An 18,993-nucleotide genomic window follows, 5' to 3' on the forward strand; every position below is an offset into this window, starting at 1 on the left:
AACAAGGGCTTTTGTCTCCAATGAAAGACAACAGCAGATTTCCAAACTGGCAACTCTCCTGTGCACATAAAAGTATGTTTTTGTTCGACAGTTCAAATGGCTTCTGGCGATGCTGTCTTCCGGTATTCCCCTAATTCCCAACTGTCGCCTCAAATAGGACCCTGACTGGAGAACTCGACAACCAATTGCAACAAGTCTCAGAGTCCTTCGACAATGTCATCAACATCACGTCTCAGATATGAAGAGCATTGGTATGGTGGACTCGCATACCAAACATCTCTGCAGTTCGTTTGTAGTGGACACTCCAAGTTTCATCCTCACGACAGATGCCTCCCTCGAATGGTGGGAAAGTCATCTTCAAGCCCTCACAGTCAAGGGGAAATGGGACACCCACCTATGAACTTGGCACATAAACCTTTTGGAGTTACTGGCAATATTTCCAGCTCTGAAGTCCTTTTGCACCCTCATTCAAGGAGCTTCAGTGTTGATCCGAATGGACAACACAACAACCTGACACCAGGCCACCCCCAACGCCTCACGGCTCATCCTCTGTGACCGCGTCTCTGCCCCCGGCGCCGCAGGTTCTCCCCTGACCTCGGTGTCCCCCTGCTGCTACCTTCTCCTTTCTGCTGCTGCCCTCACTTGTGAATTGTGCTTTTTTTCTGGACTTCTGCATTTTTCTGTATTTTTTGTAGTTGCTGTTGTATCCCTGCCCTCTGTGTGTGCCCCCCCGCTTCCCGACGCAGCTCCCCCGCGGCCCGCCCCTTTTCTTTTGTACCCCCTGCCCATTGGCCACCCCGCTCCCGCCTCCCAACTGCTCCTCCCTCCCACTTCGTCTCATATGGAGGCCGCAAGGCGGCCGCGCGCAAAAGGCACGCCAAAGGCAAGCCCGTCTGCGCCTGGACTACGCCCAGTACCAGGACCCCTGGCCCTCAACGATGCCTGCCCACCCGACGGACTTACGACGCCGCCACCATCCACGCACTCAGCCCCCGACATCGCCATAGCCATCCCGGTTGGCTACAAGATCACCCGGAGGGACCGCGTCAACCAAACCGGAGAAGGCATCGCCATCGTCCACAGAAATACCATCCAAATCACGACCAACTCCGACGACACCATCACCGCCGCCGAGCACCTTCACTTCCAGATACACACCGACCCCAAGACCACCCTCGGGGGCACTCTCATCTACAGACCCCCGGGACCAGGCACAAAATTCAACGAAGCCATCGCAGACTTCGTCAGCCCGCACGCCCTAACCTCCTCAGACTACATCCTCCTAGGGGACCTCAACTTCCACCTGGAGAACAACAATGACAGCAACAACGCCACCCTGCTGGACAACCTCGCCAACCTCGGACTCAAGCAACTGGTGAACACCCCCACCCAGTACGCCGGCCACACGCTTGACCCCATCTTCTCCTCCAGCAAGCACATCTCCTTCAGCCACTCCACCGGACTACACTGGACAGATCACAGCTGCGTCCACTTCAACTTCAGGAGAACCATGACCCACCACCACCCGCAATAGGTTCCTCGCAGAAGCTGGCGCAAGATCACCACCGACCAGCTCACCACCTCCCTCAGCCAGAACCCTCCCACCAACACAACGGACCCCAACGAAGCAGCCCGCAACCTCACACAGTGGCTTACCAACTGCGCCGAAGAACTCTCACTACTGAGGAACCCTCCCAGCAGACCCGGCAGCAAGAAAGCCTCATGGTTTACCAACGACCTCAAAAACTCCAAGAATACCTGCCGCACCCTCGAGAAAGCCTGACGCCGCAACCAGACAACAGAAAGCATGACAGCCCTCAAGTACGCCACCCGCAAACACCACCAGCTGATCCGCACCACCAAAAGGACAACATTCAAAGAACGACTGGACAACAACACCCACAACAGCAAGGAACTCTTCAGCATCGTTAAAGAGCTCTCCAACCCCAGTACCTGCAACAACGACATTAAACCATCGCAAGACCTCTGCGACTCACTCGCCTCGTTTTTTCACCGCAAGATCACCGACATACACAACAGCTTCGGCGCACAGACCACACACCCTACCACCGAACCATCGCCCCCCGCCACCACCACCCTATGCACCTGGACCTCGGTTAGCACCGAAGATATCACCCGAACGATTAACACCATCCACTCCGGCTCCCCAACCGACCCCTGGCCACACCACATCTTCAACAAAGCCGACTCCATCTTCTCACCCCAACTCCGGGACATCATCAACAGCTCCTTCGCATCCGCCACCTTCCCGGAGAGCTGGAAACATGCCGAGCTCAGCGCCCTCCTGAAGAAACCCACCGCGGACCCCACGGACCTCAAGAACTTCCGCCCCATCTCGCTCCTCCCGTTTCCAGTCAGTCATCGAGAAGACCATCAACAAACAACTCTCCGCCTTCCTCGAGACAAACGGATCCCTCGACCCCTCGCAGTCCGGTTTCTGAGCAAACCACAGCACCGAGACCGCCCTCATCGCAGCTACCGACGACATCAGGTCCTTGCTCGACAACGGAGAAACAGGTGCCCTCATCCTCCTGGACCTCTAGTCAGCCTTCGACACTGTGTGCCACCACAACCTAATACAGCGCCTCAGCAACACCGGATTCCAAGGAAAGGCCTTGGAGTGGATCATCTCGTTCCTCGCCGGAAGAACCCAGAGAGTCCGCCTCCCCCCGTTCCGATCCACGTCCACCGTAGTCATCTGCGGCGCACCGCAAGGATCCTCGCTCAGCCCCACCCTCTTCAACGTCTACATGAGCCCCCTCGCAGCCATCGCACACCAACACAACCTAAACATCATCTACGCTGACGACACCCTGATCCTCTCCCTCACCAACGACCCCGCCACCGCCAGAGCCAGCCTCCATGAAGGAATAAAAGACGTTGCTGAATGGATGAAGCTCAGCCATCTGAAACTGAACTCAGACAAGACAGAAGTCCTCATCCTGGGACCGTCCCCCTCTGCCTGGGACGATTCCTGGTGGCCCCCTGCCCTAGGCACCGCCCCCAAGCCAAAGGACCATGCACGCACCTGGGCTTCTTCTTGGACTCCTCCCTCAAGATGACCAAGCAAGTCAACGCCGTCTCGTCATCCTGTTGCAACACCCTGCGCATGCTTCGAAAAATCCTCCGGTGGATCCCCACCGAAACTAGGAAGACGGTCACCCAGGCCCTCGTCACCAGCCGACTGGACTACGGGAACACCCTCTACACTGGAACCACAGCCAAACTCCAGAAAAGACTCCAGCGCATACAGAACGCCTCTGCAGGACTCATCCTGGACATCCCCCGTCACAGCCACATCTCCCCCCGTCAGCAAGAGGATCACGTTCAGACTCCTCACCCATGCACACAAGGCTCTCCACGACATGGGCCCCAAATACCTCAACAGCCACCTCCCATTCTACACACCCACCCGCCAGCTCCGATCCACCAGCCAGGTTACCCGTAGGGTGTCAGTTGCTAACTTAAATAAATAAATAAATGTTCACCCTGTTCACTCTACGCCAGAGCAGCTTCTGCCTTTTATCTTACAATTAGCAAAATCTGTCCACTCTCACTCTACCCTGAAGGTTTTTCGGGATGCAGTTTCCAGATTCCAGCACCATGGCTCCAATTCTCTTTATTCTTCAAGAATTATTCAACAATTTTTCAAAGGATTATTTCAGATGTTCCCTCCAATCGACGCCCGCCTCCTCCTTGGCATCTGAACATTGTGTTGGCACAACTCATGAAGTCCCTATTTGAGCCCATTCGTATTGCTGATCTTAAATTCATCTCCTGGAAGACATCACTGCTTTTAGCTCTTACTTCAAGTCAGCGAGATACAAGCTTTTACTATCAAACCACCTTTTCTTCAATTCACCAAAGACGCTGTGGTGCTCCGCACTAATCCGGCCTTAATTCCTAAAGTTCCATCCGATTTCCACCTGAATGAGCATGTCATCTTAACCACATCGCTGCTGTGGTTATTTTTCCCCTGTGCTGGAAATTGCCATTTTGCTGGTGTCATGACGAGCTCAGCTCGTCATCAGCACAGCTCAACTGTGCCTCATGACGAGCTGAGCTCGTCATGAGCATGGAATGGGTTAAAGACTTTTTCCCCTAATACACAGTTGCCAGCAGGAAAGACTTTACATTCTCTAGATGTTAAGAGATGTTTGACATTTTATTTGCAAAGAACAACCAGTATCCGTAAAACTGATCAGCTCTTCATAGCCTACGACAGGATGCGTAAAGAACCTCCAGTTGCTAAACAGACTATTGCACGTTGGATATCTAGAGCAATTTCCTTTTACAATCAGCAAGCAGGCAAGATACTTCAAGCAACGATTAAAGCGCACTCTACTAGAGCAGTCTCCTCTTCTACTTCTCTCTTTGCTGGTGTGCCTCTTCATCAGATTTGCAGAGCTGCGACCAAGCACTACTGTATGGAAGCTGCCAACAATGCTGACACAGCTGTTGGGCAAGCGGTGCTACGTAATCTTTTTATGTAAGGTGAGCCTCTGTTTCTTACCTCCTCCTGCACACATTGTATACATGTATATATTTCTGCTTTTTGCAGATGTGCCCATGTTTACTGCTATACTGTAATATACGTATATGTATTCTCTCGTACTCTGTTTACAATGTACTTATGGCTTACTATGCACAGTTCTCAAATTACTCCTATCTTCTCTGATTCAAGCATGTGAATCTATGAATGATACCCCAATATTGGAGAAGAACATAAGTTACTTACCTGAAAACTGTGCTTCTCCAGTATTGGTATCTTTCATAGATTTACATGCGACCCACCCTCCACCGTGCAGAGGCTCCCCTCTTCTCCTTGGCTCTTATGCCACACTTGTGCTAGACAATTGGAGAGCCTGAGCCTCTGAGGTGAAGGTTCCAGAGGGTGCTGTCGCCTGATTGGCTGGAGTTTGGACCATATCTAATGACTTTGACATGATTGTCGCCCTCACTCTGTCTGTCGCCCTCACTCTGTCTGTCGCCCTCACTCTGTCTGTCGCCCTTCCTCTGTCTGTCGCCCTCCCTCTGTCTGTCTGTCGCATCACTCAGGGGCACCACAACATCACTATGCGCTACTACAGCATCACTGAACGCCACAGCATCACTCTGCGCCAGCAAACTATCACTCAGCGCCACCACAGCAGCAATCTGTGCAACAAATCAAAAACTACTAGTTCAAATATGTTCTCTCAATGTTTCAAGCTTTATTACAAATGTCACAAAAATATGTTAATATTTCACTTCTGTTCTTGGATTTTCGTCACAATAAAATACACTGAACATAATCTTCACAAAAGTTATTTACAAAAGTTTAAGCAATTGCCATTATAAATTACAATAACTTTTACTTAAGTATTAATTATTAAATTAAAAGCCATTGTTATTTGTAACATCAATAATCGAAGTCACGTAAATACAACACATATTGCATTACAAATGCTATAGGTGTCACATTTGCGAAAGTTAAAACTATTGGCATTGTAAATGACAAAGCTATTAATTTCGCTATTTTCAAAACCAACACATAAATAAAAAATGTGTCATTTACAATACCAATAGCTCAAACTTTCCTAATGCAAGACCTATTGCATTGCAAATGCTTGTTATAATTACAAGGGTGTGACAACACCACATAACACCGCATAAGCAACAAGTGCAGATTAAACCACAGGGTTCAAATAAACCCCCACACACACCCTAAGATTAAACCTGTACTAAACACACACGCCGCAATAACAGGTACATCATAGAAGGACTGATGGACATAATGAAGCGGACCTAGAGATACATGAATAGCACAGACAAGATAAAGGTCTTGATTTAGAGTTTGGTGAGCAGGGTACTCCTTCACAAGCGTGGTGTAATGTAATGTAATGTATACTTGCAAAGCGCACTGTTGCCGAGCGGCGTCCTGGCGCTGTATACCGCTGGGGAACCCGTCCTGGCTTTCCCTGTGGGATGGTCCCTCCTGGGTATCCCCAAGGTGAAGCCAGGCATCCCCGGCGTTGATGGAGACGTTGTGGAGATGAGGCAAGCTAATGCCCAGAGTTGCCGCGTGAGACCCCTGGTTAGAGTAGGCACCGAACCGAGAATTATCGAGTCCACTGACCCTGGTCCACGACCCTGCCGCATTGGGAATTGAACCCTGGTCCCGGGCCGTCCTCTGCTTCTGGGTCTGCCGCCTCTAACCAGTGAGCCACATTACTACAACACATATTGTAGTTCAACTTCCTATAGATGGTTGAGATTGCTTTTTCAGTCAGGGGATTAGTTAGCAGCTGGTCCTCCAGTGGGGATGCATCAGGCAACTCCCCCCCTTCCCATATGTTACCTTGCAGAGCGTGACCCACCTGCAAATGTCAGAACCGTTTTTAGTCGCCTAATTCATACCAACCGGACCATCGAGTTGCACCTCCACCAGCGAATGGTCTGAGATTCTTCTGCCTGTCAAACCACATGCCATTCACTATCTCATAGTGTTTTTCTGCTTTTATTTACCACTTGTTTTATGCATGTGGTTGGTTGGGGGGGGAGATCGGCGAAGCAGGGGAGGGAAGGGGAAAGATATTTCTAACAGAGGGAAGAATTGTGTGTTTCCCCCAGTTAGTAAAAAAACAGCATAAGTCTTGGCTGCTTCTGCTGCACCCAGAGTCTTGTGGGTCTTTTCAGTCTAATTTTTCTGTCTGGAAAAAAATGGTGTCCTGTTTTTCTGTACAAAAGCCTAACTGATAATCAGGTGGAATAAAATCAACACATGAACGTACTCCTTAATTTCATTGCCCTTGATTCATACTCTGGACCATAGTTGAGGGATAGGTCTAGGCATAGTCCTCGAAACACACAATAGTTTGCTTGCGGCAGAGGCCAGAGCTCAAAAGTCAGGTTACCAGATACAAGTAGGTGGTAACTCAGGGTAGGGGAAAACGCCTGTTGTCCGTGGAGGAGTCATTCCCTTCCCAGAAATCTGCATTACAAATTAATTAATAGTATTCTATTTTAAATATCTTTTTGGTGCCAGTCCATATGACTTTAATGTCTGCTTTTGAGATTCTATGTTACAAGTCCATAGGGTACATGTATCCTTTCTGAGCTTAACCCTTTCGATGCTCATGACGAGCTCAGCTCGTCATGATGCACGGGTGAGCTGTGCTGATGACGAGCTGAGCTCGTCATGAAACAATGGGAAAGCAAAGGATCCAGCATGAGAGGGGAAAACGCCTAGCAGCCAAGGTGTTAATGAAATGTTGGACATTCTACAATTCCTCACTCCTACATCCAAGTACTCTCATGCTACCATTCTACACTCTGCTCTGACTGAAGAACAGCTCAACACTTTCAAAATTCTGCAATTCTGCTTTGATATGGCGTGTAAATTATTTTTGGGGATATTTACATGTATTAACTATTTAATTTTAATACTATAGGTGATTGAAATTATGGACGAAGAAAGCAAGATTTAGCACCAGCCAACTGAATGTTAGTGCCATAAGAAGGATTAATTTGAAAAACCGAAGGACTTCTAGCATTCTAAGTTTAAACAATTTCCAAAATCTAGGTGTGGCGAGGAAGTGGGAGCTGAGGAAAGTACTATACATGTAAGTGAAGTCTCTAATTTTGCATTTTGTTAACCCAGAACAAAGTCATATCTGCCCACACAGCATCAGAAATAGTGCCAGAAAGACCAATCACGACATCCTCATCTGAAATATTATCAGAAAGACAAATTTCCTCAGCATGAAAGAATAACGTTCATCTAAAGCACGCATGATCTAAAGAATCATGTAATTCCAGAGAGGAAGCACACACTGCATAAAAGAAAGATATAACAAAAGGTTTCTTCTGCAAACCATCAAAGAAAAGACACTGATAGAAGACTCCGAAGCTGACACGCTAACAACCAAAAGATTGAAAAATCACCTTTGTTCAACAACCGTTTTTAACCAGTTACGCAAGTTTGAGACTATCTGCCTCGGGATAGAACACCTCGACCCACTCTGCTCACTCTGGCAAAAACCTTAAAAATTCACCACTTTATTGTGTTGTTCATGACCATCTCAGATTGTTTCCTTTTTATTGTGTACTGTTCTGTAATTCTATGTAAATCACCTCAACCTTATCTGTTGTGCAGGAATGATATGTAAAACTGTTAAATATCAAAATGGATTAAATGAGCACTGTTGCGCTATAGCTAATGTAAATAAATCCTCGTCTTCAGAACTACAATCCTTAACCTTACACCAAACACAGAACGGGTAAAAGGAACTGATGTTCTGCGACTGATGAGCCACAATATTACTGTGCATGTTCTAATGTTCTCAGTTACTGCCATTACGCCAGTGCAAAAAGGTACTTCTCAGTTTAATCATTAAATATCAGACTAATGCTTTATCACTGCATTTCTAAGAACCTATACAAATAGATTTGAGAAAAACTTCAGTCACAAAATAAGTTGCTGCCGGAGAGGCTATAATCAAAAGACTATTATCTGCTACAAACATTTCGACAGGTGTTAAAGGGCTGCATCCAGACATATTTTGCTCAATGCAAGTGTTAAGAAGATTACACACAATATCTTTTAGAGATAAATGCTGAACATTATCTAAACAAGCCCGACTCTAAAATCGGGTTCACTCTTATCGCGGCATATAAGCAAGAGAAAACTAAATGTAGAGATATTACCTCTAGGAATACACCTTTTAAAAACACGGGCTGTTAGAACACTTTCAGTGTTCAAACCTGCCTCAATCAAAGCAAAATAACCTAAGTTGGGGAAAAAGTTACCTGTGCCAAAAAAAGATTAAGCCATAAATCTCATCTCACTGAATTTGAGAGAATGCACACTGGGAAAATCCTCTCACAGTGCTCTGAATGCCAAAAAAGTTTCCGCAGTAAATCTTATCTCACTGAGCATATGAGAATCCACACTGGGGAAAAACCTTATCCGTGCACTGAATGCCAGAAAAGGTTTTGTAACAAACAAAGTCTTTCTCGACATGTATTAACCCACTCTGTAGAAAAATCTTACCAGTGCTCTGAATGCCAGAAATGTTTTAGTTTAAAAAGTAGGCTCACACATCACATACGAATCCACACTGGGGAAAACCCTTATCAGTGCTCTGAATGCCAGAAAAGGTTTAGTTTCAAATCGCAACTTTATCAACATGCATTAACCCACTCTGTGGAAAACCCTTATCAGTGCTCTGAATGCCAAAAAAGTTTCAGCAGTAAATATTATCTCACTGAACATATAAGAATCCACACTGGGGACAAACCTTATCAGTGCTCTGAATGCCAGGAAAGGTTTTATAATAAACTAAGTCTTTCTCGACATGTAATAATCCACTCTGGCGAAAAACCTTACCAGTGCTCTGAATGTCAGAAAATGTTTATTTTCAAAGGGAGTCTAAATCGACATGTATTATCCCACTCTGTAGAAAAACCTTACCAGTGCTCTGAATGCCAGAAATATTTCAGTGAAAAAAGAGACCTTACTGTACATACAAGGACCCACACTGGGGATAAACCTTATCAGTGCTCTGAATGCCAGAAAAGGTTTTGTAAAAAACAAAGTCTTTCTCAACATGTATTAACCCACACTGGGGAAAAACTTTACCAGTGCTCTGAATGCCACAAATATTTAGGTACGAAAGACAATCTCATAAATCATATAAGAACCCACACTGGGGAAAAACCTTATCAGTGCTCGGAATGCCAGAAATGTTTCATTGACAAAAACAGTCTCACTCGGCATAGAAGAACCCACACTGGAGAAAAACCTTATCAGTGCTCGGAATGCCAGAAATGTTTCATTGACAAAAACAGTCTCACTCATCATATAAGGACCCACACTAGGGAGAAACCTTTTCAGTGCTCTGAATGCGGGAAATGTTTCAGTGTAAAATTCAGACTCACTGAACATACAAGAATCCACACTGGGGAAAAACCGTATCAGTGCTCTGAATGCCAGAAAAGGTTTTGTAAAAAACAAAGTCTTTCTCAACATGCAATGACCCACACTGGGGAAAAACCTTATCAGTGTTCTGAATGCCATAAATGTTTCAGTTTAAAAAGTAGTCTCACAAAGCACATAAGAATCCACACTGGGGAAAAACCTTATCAGTGCTCTGAATGCCAGAAATGTTTCAGTTTAAAAAGTAGACTCACAAAGCACATCCGAATCCACACTGGGGAAAACCCTTATCAGTGCTCTGAATGCCCAAAACATTTCATCTGTAAATCACTTCTAACTGCACATGTGAGATTCCACACTGGGGAAAAACCTTATCAGTGCATTGAATGCCAGAAATGTTTCAGTGAAAAAAGAATGCTCACTACACATGCAAGAACCCACACTGGGGAAAAACCTTATCAGTGCATTGAATGTCAGAAATGTTTCAGTGAAAAAAGAATACTCACTCGGCATACAAGAACCCACACTGGGGAAAAACCTTATCAATGCATTGAATGCCACAAATGTTTCAGTGAAAAAATCAATCTCACTCGCCATATAAGAACCCACACTGGGGAATAACCTTATCAGTGCTCCGAATGCCAAAAATGTTTCAGCTGTAAATCTGATCTCACTGCACATGTGAGAATCCACACTGGGGGAAAAACATTATAAGTGCTCTAAATGTCAGAAAAGATTCAGAGGTAGTGATGGTTACATGCACCATAAGAAAACACACCATCAAAAATACTTCAGTGATCCAAGTGCCAGAAAAGCATCAATTTTAAATGCAATCTCACTCTATATGAGCAGACGCACACAGGGAAAAAACATTACCAATGCTGTGGATGCCAGAAATTCCTATTGTTTGATAGGCACAGCCTCACTAACCATAATCAACTCCATACTGATGAAAAACGTATGAGTGCTCTGAATGCCAGAAGAGCTGCAGAGAAAAACGATATCTCACCATGAGAAACTCCACACTGGAGAAAATCCTTATGCCATAAAAGCTTGAATCTGAAAGACAGAGTTATGCTTCATGAGAGATCCCACTCTGGGGAAAAACCTTATGAGTGCTCGAAATGCAAGCAAAGTTTGGTCACAAATTACTTCTCACTTGTCAGGAGCAAACTCACAAGGGAGAAAAAAGCCTTATGTGTGTTCGGAATGTCAGATAAGGTTTATTCACAAATACAATGTCATTTTACATGAGAGAATTCACACTAGACAAAAGCCTTATACAGGAGGGGAAAGCCAGAAATGTTCTACTCAGAAATGAGATCTCACTTAACATGAGAAATGCACCCACACCAGGTGAAAAGTAAGGCGTATCTTGAGTTGCAGGAAAGCTTCTAACAACCTGACTTTACATGAGAGAGCACATATTGTAGTTGCAATAGGATTCATCAAGAAACTCTTGCAGGATAACTTAGGCTGCCCGCATGCAACCTCCTGGAAATATTTTAATTGCAACAGAATCCACAATTTGAGTATCTGAAAGTTACAAAACTCTCAAGGTCTTTACTTGGCACAGAGAAGTGTTCGTACTTGCAAAAATCAACTAATTAACAAAAAATTCACAATATTAATGTCTTAAATTTTCTCCACCCAAAAGGTTTCTACTCACACTTGTTTCTTAACATAAGACTGAAATCTAGATTTTCATGATAAGATTAGGCCTAGGCGGTGTTCCGCAATGAAGAACTCGGCAAAGTGTCAAAAAAACTCAACCGCTCAATGCAGAGTTCTGCGAGCAGCAGAGTGCGTTAGGGTCAATTTGAAGCGCTTTTTCAGCGAGTAGCACACTACTCCAGGATCCAAAAATGATTAGTGGTGAATTAGTGTAGGGAAATATAAAATGTATTTGAGAGCTGGACATGTTGGTCTGTTAGTTAGGTTGAAAAAGAGAGTGGAGGGATAGAAAAAGGAAGGTTTTAAATTGATATAGCGCTTGCTACCCCTGATGAAGTGTTGAAGTGCTTTTCAGCGAGTAGCATGCTACTCCAGAACCCAAAAAGATGAATAGATAGATCAAATATTGTGGGTAGGTTGTTTTATTATATAAATACAACTGTACGAAAATTAATAAAATTCTGTTGTAAAGTTGTATCCAAGAGGCAAGTATAGTCTCTGATAATAATGTATACAAAGTTGGCTTGCCATCAAGACTGATGCCCCGTAATGTTTATGCAAAGTCATCTGTGCTGGAGTATCCTAGACTCTTGTTGAATTGTACCATCCAACTTGTAGGTACTGCTATTTGTATCAGGTCCACGTTGTAGGCAGACACAAACGCCGAAATTGTGCACTATTTATATTAAGCATAATGTAGGTGAACAGATGACAGTAACCACTGTACAAGCTGTATTAGGTGCTTAGAAGTAGAGTGACATAGAGGGCAATAAACACTCCACTAACTCTGTCACTCGCTTAGTACAGACGGACGCCAAAGGTCCTCGTACATAATGAAGCATCGGGCCGCACCCTCTTTCTGTGTCCCATGGACATTTTGGCTTTTGTTCTACAGAAGAGGCTGCAGACACTTCCATAGCCCTTTATGTAGTGTGGATCACGTAGGAGAGATTCTCAGCGGGCATGCTTTCCTTTGTATTGGGCATGGCCACATTCTTTTTTTTAAATGTATTATTTTTTTTTTTATTAGCAACACAGGAACAGGAAACAAAAGTATACAAAGAAAATGAATCAAGCAAGAAACAGGAGAAAAAAACAAACAAAAAAATGAATAAATAAACAAAATTTCGAAGCATCTACAGAATTGACATTAAGTTGACATTAGATCAATTGGCAAGTTCTTATTGGATCCAGACAAAGTATATACATATATCATAACAAATATACAACAGAAGTCAGTAGTTATCTAAATAATACATAGTTTTTCACCTAAAGTATTAGAGACCCCCACATCTTATTAAATTTTGCTAGGGACTTAGTACCCCTAAGCCTGGCCAACGCCAGTTCCATACTATAAATTTCATTAAAAAGAGACCACCATTCCATTATGTTTGGGGGATTAGGGGATATCCAGGCGCAAGCAATTATAAGTTTAGCGCAGGTTACCATAATAGTGATTAAGGGTTTTTGTGGAATGTTCCTAACATTAGTATCTAACATAACTAGCGCAGAATCTAAAGGAAATGTGCTCCCTAATTTCAGTGTCATTATGTTCTGGAGAGATGTCCAAAATTCCATTAGCTTAGGGCAAGTGTAAAATATGTGCACCAGGTCTGCTGCACCTAACGCACACTTAGGGCATTTAGTCCGTTCACTGTGTGTACTGTTCGAAGCCCATTTAGTTATTCTTTCTGGGGTATGGTAGAGTATACAGGTTATTTTAAATTTTAAACTTGACGAAGAGACCAAGTTGTTTATATTGCGTAAAGATAAATTAATTATAGCCGGAGTAATGTTGATCCCTAACATCCTGCTCCACTTCTCTGATAAGATACTGCAGTCCATGTTTCTATAAGTATTAAAAGATTTATAACATCCACTAATTAGTGACTTAATTTCCTGTGAGTAGAGATTATCCCATATGCTAGAATCAGAGATATTCTTTAGTTTCATTTTTCGAGTAAAAAAATCAAATATCTGCATATACTTAAACCTCATGGAGTCAGGGATATTATGTAATATTCTAAGTGTTTCGAAACTCAAAAACCCTTGTGCTCCATACAAATCCCCTAGCCTTTTTATTCCATGCGCTCCCCATATGTTAGTTAATCCATCACTGAATATTCCCGGTAAACCGGGGTTTCCCCACAAAATCAATTTAGAATGGAAAAAAGTCACGTTACAGAAGGCCTGAATATTATGCCAAATTTTAACTAGATCCCTAGCTGGGCATGGCCACATTCAAATGTGGGAAAACTTTTTGTCTTGCGACTGCACTGTATTATTGACACGGGCAAAAGGGCAAACAAGCAGTTAGGAGGTGCACTGATTGTATACCCCCACCTGACAGGATGGTGACAGACCCCAACCACCTGCAGGGGAAATGTGCCATCTCGTTTAATAGCTGCCAGACGGTTTACTTTGTAATCAGACTGGTGGTTTACAACTGCCCTTACGTTGGGGCACCACATGCTTTTTCCAGCATAATCTGGTGTACTCCCCCTGTGTGACATGACAGCACCCGCTGAAGACTGCACCGTTGTGTAGTCTGGGACAGTGCACCTTCCCTGTAATTCTGAACTGGGCCTTTAAATACCGTACTATTTTGTGTGCCTATTTAATTCAGGTATGCAAAGTATGTGGTACTACTTGTATACTAGGGTAGGACAAGGAAGATTGAATTTCTAAGGTGGCAGAAATGTTTTTGTCAAAGTCTTTACGCCCTAAATACTCTCCCGTACCCTGAACATAATGAGATTACGTAGATTACACCTCTGCGTGCCTAATGCTGCCATTTGCATTTCAAGACCAGTGATTAATGTGGCTTTATCAAGTTCAACGGCATTGGGTGTTCCCGACCTGTCTGATACTTGCATATGGAAAAGATGGGTCATTTGGAACCTAAAGATAGATAAACATATTCATAGGTCACGATTTAAGTCTGCATCTAAAATAAAACTGTAAATTAGGAGAGCTGATAAGTGAGATGTTAAAAGGCATCCGCTGCATTTATAAGTAGGCCTCCCTATATTATGAGATCTATTCCTGCTTCAGTCCTTAATTGCAGTGAATACTTTAATACCCAGGCATGAAGTCATTGTCGAGCTGTTTAAATATCCACCTGTCTCTCCACCTCTTCCCCCAATAAATCCTTAACCAGTGGCCTAGCCAGTGTGCTCTGGGCCCTAAGGCAAGAAAGGAAATGTGACACCTGCCCTCTGTTTGGACTGTGGATAACAGAAATAATCATTGTTCTGTGGGCCCCTCAGGCCTCTGTTTGAACTGTGACAAACAGCAGTTATCAGGGTTCAGTGGGCTAAGGCGTCTGGGCCCTGGTGCCACTGCACCTGCTGCACCAATAGGAAGCTAAGCCCCTGCCCTTAACAGCTTCTATTCTAGCCCCACTGGTGAACTGAACCAGCCAAGTACTGATCTGGCCATATCTGCAGGCATGCAGCCGCCTCTTCGACTGAAGAGATTTAAGTCGCAAGAAAGCAGCATGCGGGAAACAACTATTTTCTGAGGCAGTCAACACCTTGTCTGTTCCAACCTGAATCCATTTAAACCCAGGGACGAAAAACCCGTTCATAGTCATCTCTTGCTTATCAAAAGGGTAAAACAAATTCATCTAACATTATAGTGTACCACATAAAAAATGGTGATTCTGTGTACAAATTAAAACTAGCATGCATAAAGAAAGGTGAGCCTTTGGCCAAAATAGCCATTTTCCCTACCCATACTTATATCACATCTTTTACAAAAAAATGTTAACTACATTGTCATCCGGAAATAGTCATTGGCGCCTACTCATAAGTAAATGACATTTAGAATTCTCTTTCACTGCAAGCTTTCAAAAGTAAATTGAAATAAAAGCAGTATTGAATTTTTTGATATTGTGTACTCTTACCAAAATTTAGAGCATCAATTTTATATGACACGCCATAGAAAAAAGGAGTTCTTTATATATACTAAACCTCCAGAAACATTTGATTAACCAGTTATAAAGTCACGTCTAGCTTAGTTAGTTTATAGTCTTCTTTTTTAAGAGAAATTATTTCACATTGTTACTGGATCTGCATGGCTAAACACTTATAAGGTCCCAAAGGTGAGACCTATTGGCTATGCCAATGCTTGTTATTGATTGAGTACAATGAGCATCAGCACTTTTGATTAGGTCCTGAAGAAAGCCGCAAACACCTCTTTGGAGGGTTAATAGGCTGAAACATGTTGACCTCTTATTAACTTTCACTCTGCTGCCCCTACTACCCTGAACTCATTTTTGTGGTATTGTGTTTACCATTCTCTATAACAAAATATGCCTGAACTCCTCCCTCTCAGTGAGGGGGCTGGACCCTGTACTGTAACTAGGTATAACGGTGGGAGGAGGTTCTGAATGAGGAAGCATGCCAACTATGGTGGATGAGGGAAATCTTCCCTTTAAAGGGATATTCATCTTAGCTAGGTTTTCATTTGCAACAGTAATCCTCATAGACCCAAGGGTTTCTTGATTGTGGTAGAAATACATTTTTACCCCTTCATTGTACGTTTAAGCACAGACCATTGCTTGAAATGTTGTGATCTATGTAGGAAAAATACTGCACTGAGAAAATGTGTTAAAATAACGGAAAGTTGATTTAATACCTTCTCATACCTGGATTTATCTAGAAGAGAAGTCTGTTAATTCAAGCAGATTATTAATACCACAAGGTATAAGAAATTAGGGGATCTTTATCTGATATCTTTATCAGTAAATTATCTGACATTATTGCACATATACTTTTGCAAGTATTATTTTTAAAGATAAAGGAAGTTCTATATTTGTCTTTTCTAAACTAACTCCAGTGCGTATAACTACAATAACCATCTCTCTCAAAGGAAAATTGTGCTTGGTTTAGTGAGAAAGCTAAATGATCTAGGAGAAACCAGGACTGGGCGTCAGTATTTTTCTTAGGAAGCTTTAGGTTAGAGAGTGAAAACACTTTTTAGAATGCCCCAAAAATTGTGATAAAGATATTTCAATATGTTTGAAAAAAAGAATAGGTACATTTCATGACAATATTGAAATGGGAAATAAAATAATAGAAACAAATATTTACACCACATGACAAAAATATTAGAGACTACATTTCAGCAATATAGGAAATACTGAGGTTCATGTATTAATAATCCATTTGGTAAAAGTGGTTGCTTGTGCAGTCAGCACACTACTGTGTCTGCGATTACTTTTAAATAAAGGCATTTTTAATGCAACCCATTTTACTTTCAGATTCACAAATGTCCCCTTGGGTTACTACCTCCTGTTACTGTTTTTCAGCCCATGTATGGTTTCAAAGCTTAATATATACCTTAAGGCTGTATTACGTATTTAGAAGGGACACTATTAACATTCCCCTTCCAAATTCTGAATTGTTAAATGGGCTTAGTAAATTTCAAAAAGCGGTTTAGCATTTGCAAACTCGGTGAATTACCGAACCAGTGGATTTTTGAACAATAAAACTCTGGGTACATGAGTCAATTGTTCTCAATTCCCTCCAAATTAAGTTTGCTTTTATAATGTTAGTTGATTGATAACCGGTGCACGTACCCATTTAGTGTTAGTGTTGCTTCAGATCAAATAAAAACCATCATACATAACTCTTACACAATACTTAAAGACAGAATTTCTGACATCCAGCTTTAATGTTTTGTTAAATATATTTGCAAATGTTGTCACTTAAACAGGAAAGCATCTAAACCGGTCTCTGGACATAAAATAGGTTTTAATCCTAATCTTTCGATACATTTTCTGAGTTCCAGGAACAATGTGTGTTATCTGTGTTTACTCTAAACCACTATAATAAACATTTTGAATGCTTTTAGATTTGATCTGTTTGTACTGGTTTCTAGTGCAGACAATAATCTAGATTTAGACCAAGGATCTATTCCACCCATGGCTTTTAAAACCTATTTATCATTGATCTCTTTTAGTGTTATCGCAAATAAAACTGTAATAGAACTGATCTGAGAGATGGGCCTTCAAAGTCAATTTATTGAACAAACTATGGAGTTAAAATCTGAATAGATTAGATCCACAAGCATTGCCTGACCACTGTATTTTACATCAATAGATTACTAATCAGCACATGTTGTCTAAGTACAATTCACTCATCTTCAATTTTTCACAGAGCTCAGGCTGGGTCTGTGTGAATTCTTTTAAAATATGACATTTAAATGTCCAAAAGTTTAGGAATTCTAATTTCAAGCCTGGTCAAACCTTAATGAATGCTATTCTTAAAGATGCCCTTCTGTTCCTACATTTTATTGTGCACCATGATTCAGAAATAGCATGTTTTTTATTTCGGAGGTAAAATTCTAAACATATTTATTGTTGTTGCCTTCTGAAACATGATCACTAATTGGGAAGATAACAACACGTGGTCCTGTGATGCTTACTGGAATAGGAAGTGTTTAATCAAAAGGTGGATTGAATTCAAGTTTAGGTGACAATTTTACAAAAGTGTATGGATTTTGTATATATTTAAAATTGTTGATCTCCAAAAGGCTTAAATCAATAAATCTAATTGAAATTCAAGTTTATCATTTTAATCCTATTGTTAGAAAAGATGTAATTTTGAACCCTATGAGGTGGTTCCTTTCCAGAAAGCATTCAGGTTGTAATCATGAGTCAAATAATGCTGAGAAGGTAAAATATTCAAATTGAATTCTAATTACACATGAAATGTTCAATGTTCAATATATTTCTCTTAGTATTTTAATGTGAGGACTTTATTGCTTAAGGAAAATAATTAGTATTTGTTTTTCTATATGTAGCAAGCATTACATTAATGAAACCACTGTATCCCACTTTCTTTCTTTCCTTTCCTGCTCTTTATGAACGTTTCTATTGTTGAACTTTAAAGACTGCCCGAAATTAAGAATTGTGCTCTCCCTAACTTTGCTAAGTTACAGTTTGTTGATTTGTATGTACAACTTTCGTTTCTTATGCGTATGGCAACGGATGTTTTTGCTTTAATAATCAGCTTATGTTTATTAGGTTTTATTATTCAATAAAATGTTTCAAACACAACATATGGTAGTTGATATGTGTTTACGACTGCAGCATTTTTCTTTTTTTCTTTTTTTTTCTTTGTACCAAGTCTGTTTTATTATAAACAAATACCCGGACAGGGGCACAAGAAACACAGCGATAAGCCTACAACCTCTTTTTCTAGGCCGGCCGCGTATAAAATAGCAAGTAGGTTATATGACCCGCCTATAGGAACGAATTAACACAGCGCCATGCCTACAACCCCATCAGGGCCGGCCGCGTGGCATAGAAACAACTGTAAGGCCTATGTGGTGTGGTTGTAGTCCAGGCGTCAGGACAGTAAGAGCAGGTA

Source organism: Lissotriton vulgaris, chromosome 1_1 (genome assembly GCF_964263255.1).
Source record: "Lissotriton vulgaris chromosome 1_1, aLisVul1.2, whole genome shotgun sequence".
NCBI classification, from domain to species: domain Eukaryota; kingdom Metazoa; phylum Chordata; class Amphibia; order Caudata; family Salamandridae; genus Lissotriton; species Lissotriton vulgaris.